Source organism: Palaemon carinicauda, chromosome 17 (genome assembly GCF_036898095.1).
Source record: "Palaemon carinicauda isolate YSFRI2023 chromosome 17, ASM3689809v2, whole genome shotgun sequence".
In the NCBI taxonomy this organism is placed as follows: domain Eukaryota; kingdom Metazoa; phylum Arthropoda; class Malacostraca; order Decapoda; family Palaemonidae; genus Palaemon; species Palaemon carinicauda.
This window is the reverse complement of record NC_090741.1, coordinates 126,707,145-126,714,644: the sequence shown is the minus strand read 5'-3', so window position 1 is coordinate 126,714,644 and position 7,500 is coordinate 126,707,145.

Below are 7,500 nucleotides of genomic sequence, written 5' to 3'. Positions count from 1 at the left end.
CATATTGGCGAAAGAACACTCTGGAAGACTTCCAGCCAGTGTATGAACGGAAATGTTCAAAATCCATACAATTAAGGAAATTTAAGGATGAAGCAACTTTCCTCGGATCGTGACCTGCGGGTGTACTGTCAGGATCCGCTTTGCGAATAAAATATGCGATTTTCGCCCTGAGTTGATTCAGTGATAAATTTGAGCCTGATGTTTCTCCCCTGAATAGTTGACCACCCTAGAAGTCTGAAGTTCTATGAAGATAGACCTTTAGGCATTCTACTGGACATAGAGATGCATCTCCTTTCAGAGGGCAGATTCTCCAGGGACCCCACCTGTTGGTGGGTAACTCATTATTGGTGAGAAACAAAGGATCCGGAAACAGGTTCAGTTCTCCCCCATCCGGGAACTGAACACGACCTTCCTCTCTCGAGATGGCTACAATCTCACTAACCCGGGCCCCGGACACGAGTGGAAATAGGAAAAAAACTATTTGGGTCAAATCCATTAACGCACCCTCCTCATTGCTCCACAGAGAAGCGAAATGAAGAACTTTGTCTAAAGACCATGAAATGGGCTTTGGAGGTGCTGAAGGTCTGAGCCTAGCGTAGGCTTTCAGAACTTTATTGCCATCTAATAGATTTGCACTTATTTTCCTCTAGGAAGACTATGCTGGCTTCCGAAATCCCGAAACGCTTTCTCACCGCTAGGGAGAGAAAATCATGAGCTGCAGGATCCGGGTTTTCTGTAATGAAGCGCCGACAGAAGACTTCTGGACTCGCTGGGTCAGAACTGGATCTGGTAGCGGTAGAAACTTCAGTCGTAGTTCCAATGCCAGGGGGAACCACACGCTGTTCGACCACTTGTGGGTCACTATTGCCGCTACCCCCTTGAAGGATCTCAGTTGTTGAGGACCCTCAACAGAAGGTTGTGAGGAGGGAACAGATAATCCTGGACCATCTGTTCCAGTCGAGGGACATCGCGTCCACTGCTTCCGCTAAGGGGTCCTCGTACGGGGACACGTACAGGGGCAACTTCTTGTTGTCTTTCGTCGCAAAGAGGACTATCTGCAGTTTTGGGACTTGTTCATAATGAAGGAGAATGATCCTGCGTCTAAGGACCATTCCGACTCTATCGGTGTGAGCCTGGATATAGCGTCCGCTGTCACATTGCGGACTCCTTGAAGGTGAACTGCCGACAGGTACCACTTCTTCTTTTCCGCCAATCGGAAGATGGCCAACATCACCTGGTTGAGAGGTGGTGACCTCGATCCTTGTCGATTCAAGCATTTCACAACTACCTCGCTGTCCATCACCAACCTTATGTGGATTGAGTGACGCGGGGAGACTTTCTTTAAGGTAAGGAACACTGCCATAGCTTCTAGAAAGTTTATGTGAAAGGTCTTGAATAGCTTGGACCAAGTCCCCTGGACTTTTTTCCGATGAGTGACCTCCCCGTCCCTCCTTCGACGTGTCTGAGTGAATCATCACCGATGGGGGAGGTGGCTGAAGAAGAACCGACTTCTTTAGATGTCTGGCTTGGGACCAAGGCCTGAGAAGAGTACGTAGCCGAAGCGGAACTGGTCTTCTCAGATCTCTTCGCGCGTTTGATGCATAACTTCTCCAAACTCCGGTTGCATCCTTTAGCTGTGCTCTTAGCACTGGGTCTGTCACCGAAGCAAACTGGAGAGAGCCCAGTACCCTCTCCTGTTCGCGTCTTGTTATCCTTTCGGAATCTAGAAGTCTCTTGATAGAACTAGCTATCTCCTTCCTTTTCTTTGCCGGGATGGAGAAACGATGTGACATTAAGTCCCAGTGGATTCCCAGCCACTGGAACTTTTGAGATGGAGAAAGTCAAGACTTTTTTCTGTTGATCTTGAAGCCTAGATACTCTAGGAACTGGATCACTTGACTGGAAGCTTGCAAGCATTCTGTGTCGGATGCTGCCCACACCAGCCAGTCGTCCAGGTAGGCTACTACCTGAATTCCCTTTAGGCGTAATTGTTTGAGAGCTACGCTCGCAAGCTTCGTGAAAATCCTTGGGGCTATATTTAGCCCGAATGGCATGGCTCTGAAGGCGTATAGTCTTCGTTGTAGCCTGAACCCTAGGTAGGGGGAGAGTCGACGGTTGATTGGAACGTGCCAATAGGCGTCTGACAAGTCTGTGGAGACGGAATATGCCCTCTTGGGCAGTAAGGTCCTTATGTGTTGCAGTGTTAGCATCTTGAATTTGCAATTCACTATGAACTTGTTGAGTGGCGACAAGTCCAGAATGACTCTGAGCTTTTCCGAGTCTTTCTTAGGAACACAAAACAGCCTCCCTTGGAATTTGATGGACTTCACCCTTCGGATCACATTTTTCTCTAACAGTTCTTGAACGTACTCCTCCAGAACGGGGGTGGAGTGTTGGAAAAAACCGAGGGCACGGGGGTGGAGTGCTGTACCAGCTCCAGCCCAGTCTGTTCTTGAGTAGGCTGTGGGCCCAGGGATCGAAGGTCCACCGATCCCGAAAATTCTGAAGTCTCCCTCTTACCGGCATCATCTCACTTGGACTGCCGTCCTGAGGTCTTGCCTCCCCGACCGCGACTGCCCCTGAATCCCCTTCCCCTTGAGGGGCGCCTAGACGAGCCTCTGGCTGCTCCTCTAGGCTTTGCTCGAAAGGAAGTAGACTGCCCTTCGAACGTTGGGGTGAACACCGTGGACTGTGTCGACACGGCCTGGGGTACCCACTGGAAAGTGGTCGGGGTTTGTGCCATCATCTGGGGCACTGAAGGCATCGGCAACAGCTGTTGCTGTTACTGTTCAACTGGTTTGGCTGGCCGAGACGGTAGCCTAGGCCTTTTAGTCTTCCTCTTCGGTTGGGGACCCTCATCCGGGGAAGACTTTCTCTTGATAGACAGGCCCCACTTTTGGAGAAGATTTCTATTCTCCGTGGCGGCCTTATCCACAACTTCTTTGACCAACTCGCTAGGGAAAAGGTCTTTGCCCCAAATGTTGGAGGAGATTAGTTTCCTTGGCTCGTGCCTCACCGTAGCCGAGGTGAACACGAACTCCCTACAAGCTCTCCTCGCCCTGACGAAGCTGTAAAGATCCTTTGTCACTGTGGCCAGATGAATCTTGGCCACTACCATGAACATTTCATGGACCTTGGGGTCACTTGCCATCGTCTCAAGAGTGGTCTGAAGAGACATTGAGGCGGCCAGTCTTTCTTTTGTCTCGAGCTCTCTCCGCAAAAGAAAGTCAGACAGCTTAGGGAGGTTCTCACCGAACTGACGTCCGGCAATATCAGCCTCCAACTTCCCGACTGAGAAGGTAAGATGGACGTCCTTCCAGTCCTTGTGGTCCATGGGTAGGGCCAGCGACAAGGGTTTACACTCCTCCAGGGAGGGGCAAGGCTTGCCAGCCTCGACTGCTTTTAATACAGCCGCAAACCCTTTCTGCAAAAAGGGGAAGGCTCTAGCAGGAGAGGACACAAAGGAAGGGAGCTTCTTACTCAATGCAGTAACTTTTGAGTTTGTGAAGCCCCTCTCTTTCATCGAAGATGAAAGCAAAGCTTGAGCCTTAGCATGGTCCATCACTATGACCTCCTTCGGCTCTGTCTTCTCCTTTGAAGCTGGTTCCTTCCTCAACCGGACATAACAGTCCGGATATGACCCTTTGCTGGGCCAGAATTCCACTTCCTCAAGGGGAACTGAACCCAGTTTATCCGACATGACGATCTTTCCAGTCGTCATCGGCATGTGCTCGGCATATCTCCACGGGTTAGCATCTGAGCACAAGGGAAGGTCTTTCACATTGAGCCTTTTTTGGGGCCCACGTGATGCTGCAAGCTCCTGCATCCGCAGTTCCATTGCAGCCGCCTTCTCCATATTCTCCTTCTGCATTTGTTGGATCATTCCAACAATGGAGGAGAGGGCCTGTCCCAGCTCTATTGGGAGAGCGGACGATGTTGAGGGAATAGGTTCAGGGATCAGAACCGGAGCAGCCGACACCTCGTTGGCTTCTTCCTCTACGATGTCTGGGGCTTGATCTTCATCCTGGCCTCCAGCCAGGAGGTCTTCCTCCAGATGCTCGGACACGTCTGACATCCTGTCGCCCAACTGGATGTCTTGCACGGCGACCGCCACTTCAGCATCCACCTGGATCTGAACTAGGGGGATCTCCTCTTGAGACTGGGGAATCACTGCATCAGCTGATGCCCTAGGGAAAAGGTAAGCCCTCATCTTCTCACTTGGAAGATAAGGTCCAGAGGTGTTCTTCTGGAAGCCCCTTACGCAGGTGCGAAGCTTCCCCGTTTCTATATCCCTTGATTCCGCTGTCCTAGGGGAATCAAAAGCTTCAGTAATCAGGTTAGAGCACACGGTACATACCTGGGGGTCCCAATACCGGAGCTCACCTTTGGAGACAGTGCATGCTGCGTGTCTCCTACATAATCCATGCCCGCAGAGGTTCTTACTGCGGACGTTGCAGAAAGCACTTCCGCACTTCGGACGTACCTCCTGTAAAGAGAAGAAAATTTCCATGAGTATCAAGTGAACTATGTATCACTGGATATGCACAGTTTAGCATAACAATTCAGAAAGGAAAGACACACACTTGTGTTTCCCTCACAACCAATTGCTGCAGCCTTCCAGATAATAAAATCGAATGGTTAATCTCTTCTAGAATAACCAATGCCAAGTTTCCAGAGGAAACAGGTGGAGCTCACACCTAAGCAATGATTTTAAAATCCTGGATAATAGACAAGAAAGAACTCACTTTCTTATCTGTAAGGCAACAGCCAAGGGCTGTGCAAGACAACACAAAAGTGTTAGAACACACAGTGCTGTACCAAAACTTATACTATAGTTTTCCTCTTACAGTATATGTTATACTGAAGAATACTGGTACAGTATAGGAGGTTATGTGCCGGCCGGCACTTGCCAGCCGGCACACACCATAACTAGCTTTAAAGTATACTACTTAACAGCTATAAGGCGGCAGAACGCTGGTTCAAATGCCTGTGCCGGCCAGCAACAGCCAATGTCGGCTACACAAGGTAGCACCCGGCTGCCGGCCACTGCTCCTAGCGACCGGCAGACAAGGGCTGACATTAGCCGGCCGGCAAAGGTAAACAACCGATGCCGGCCGGCAGCAAAAGAACCAGAGGACTACACCTGCCTGGCTGCCGGCCTCATAGGCCGGCAGCCGGGTCGGGTACAGCACTAGAAGAAAAATAGGATGGATGCCGGGATAAGAGTGTACACTACCTCCAAGCCCGGCAATCCGAAAGAGTGCATATAAGGAAGGGGAGAATCTAATTCAGGCTTCCTGACCAATACCGTCTGGCTCTACAGGCAGGCATGGATGAGGGACCAAGGGAGGTCCGGGCAGCACTCAAAGCAGAAGACCCTTGCCGGCTGGCAGACTCTGCCGGCCGGCAAGGGACTGAGTCAATTCCACATCCTAACCTATCCTAGGTCCAGATGTAGAATGACGTACAGTACTGTAATGGCTAGGCCATTACGGAGATAGAGGGGGAAGGGACAAAAGAGGGTCCTACCAACCTTGCTTTAGTGAAGGATCACCCGCAGCCAAGAAAACTCATCTTAGCCTAAGGGAGATCCAAGGAGGGAGGCCAGCAATACGTGCCAGCTCCCAAAGAACCAAAGCAAGGAAGGTGTTGCTACTCCCAGGGAAAGGATCTTATCCTCCCCCGAGAACAGCAACAAGGACTAGTCTGCTAGATCACAAAAGAAGGAATCATCTCGTAGGCGTGTGTCTTCCACTTTTTCTAGTGACTTTTGGAGCCCAGTTAAATGTTTGGTGAACTAATCTCTGTTAGGGAGTGCGAAGAGTATATACAAACTATCTCCATATACTCCTCATCATGATCTCATCCACATCTGGTACTCGAGTAATCTCTCTTATAGTTTCATTTCTAAACCTGTCCTGCTGTCTAAATCCCAATATCCTTCTAAGAGCTTTATTCGTAAATTTACTAAATCTATAGGAGATTGTTTCATTGTCATACAATGACACTTATCCATAGAGTAACTCCGATATATCTAAACTGATGTATAGTCTTATTTTCACATGAAATTTTAGTCGATTTGCTTTCCAAATTTTACTTAATATAGCCATTGTCTGATTTACTTTTTACAAGCTTTTACTCAACTCTAATTCTAAAGACCCTGTATTGGAGATCATTGTTCCTAAATACTTGAATGATTCTACCTCTTATTTATTGCATACTCCGTTCTCATCACCTGTCTTTCTTCTGATCATTTACAGCCGAACCTCGTGTGATATTTCATGCATTCTGGTAAGTAAGCACTTCAAATCCTCTGGGGTTCTGCTAACAAGGACACCCTCATCAGCATAATCTAGATCTGCTAAATTCCAATCACCAATTCAGTCCAATCCTTCTCCACCATCTTTGACTGTTCTGCACGTTATAAAGTCTATGAGGAGGATAAACAACATAGGTGACAACGCATTCCTTTGGAGTACTCCGCTGTTCACTGGAAACTCACTTCATAAGATTCCATTAGCATCAACTTTGCACTTGCTAAGCTCATGAACAGACTTAATCAAATTTACATATTTAATAGGAATCCCATGATAACACAGGATTCTCCACATAATTGACTGGTGCACACTATGAAAGGCTTTTTGGTAGTACATAAATACCATCAAAAGGGGATTTCTATATTCTACGCATTGCTGTACAACATATCTCAAAATGAAAATTTGGTTAGTGCAACTTCTACCTTTTCTAAATCCTGCTTGTTCATCTCTCAGCTTTTCATCAGTCTTCCTCTCCAGGGTCTTAAGAATAAGCATAAGTGTTATGCCTCTGTAATTATTGCAATTAGTCAGGTCTCCCGTTCTAGCTATTTTCACTAACACTCTCATTCATCAGGTTTTGCTTTTTCATGCCACATTCTACAAAATAATCTTGTAAGTAGTCTGTAAGTTACTTCGTTTTCTGCCAGTATCATCTCGGCAGTTATTCCATCGTATTCAGGGGCTTTCCATCTCTTTAGTTTTTTTTAGGATAGCTTCGACTTCAAACGCACTGAATTCCTTCATGGTCATATCAAGGTCTTCATCAGCCTCCGGTGTATCAATCAAATTGTTCCCTTCATGTGTACTATTCATAATCTCACTAAAGTGTTCAATCTAATGTGGTCTTTCTTCATCTTCTGTTGCTCTAACAGAGCCATCTCTCTTTTTGATTCGTATATGCTTCTTCTCATTTGCCTCAGTCGAGATTTCATGATTAATTCTATGAGCGATTCTCACACCATAGCCCCCTCCTGAATTCATAGCTTTGTTGGCATTATCTTCTTCACTGTCTAAATAATCTCTCCAGTCATTCCTGGCTTTTCTTTTGACTTCGTTGTCAAAACTGGAATACTTAACATGTTCTACCTTGTAATTTGCTTTACTTCCACGAAAACTTTCAACAATCAATTTCTGTCTTTTTCCCCTTTTTATAGTATCCGAAGTATCATTCGATATCCATGGC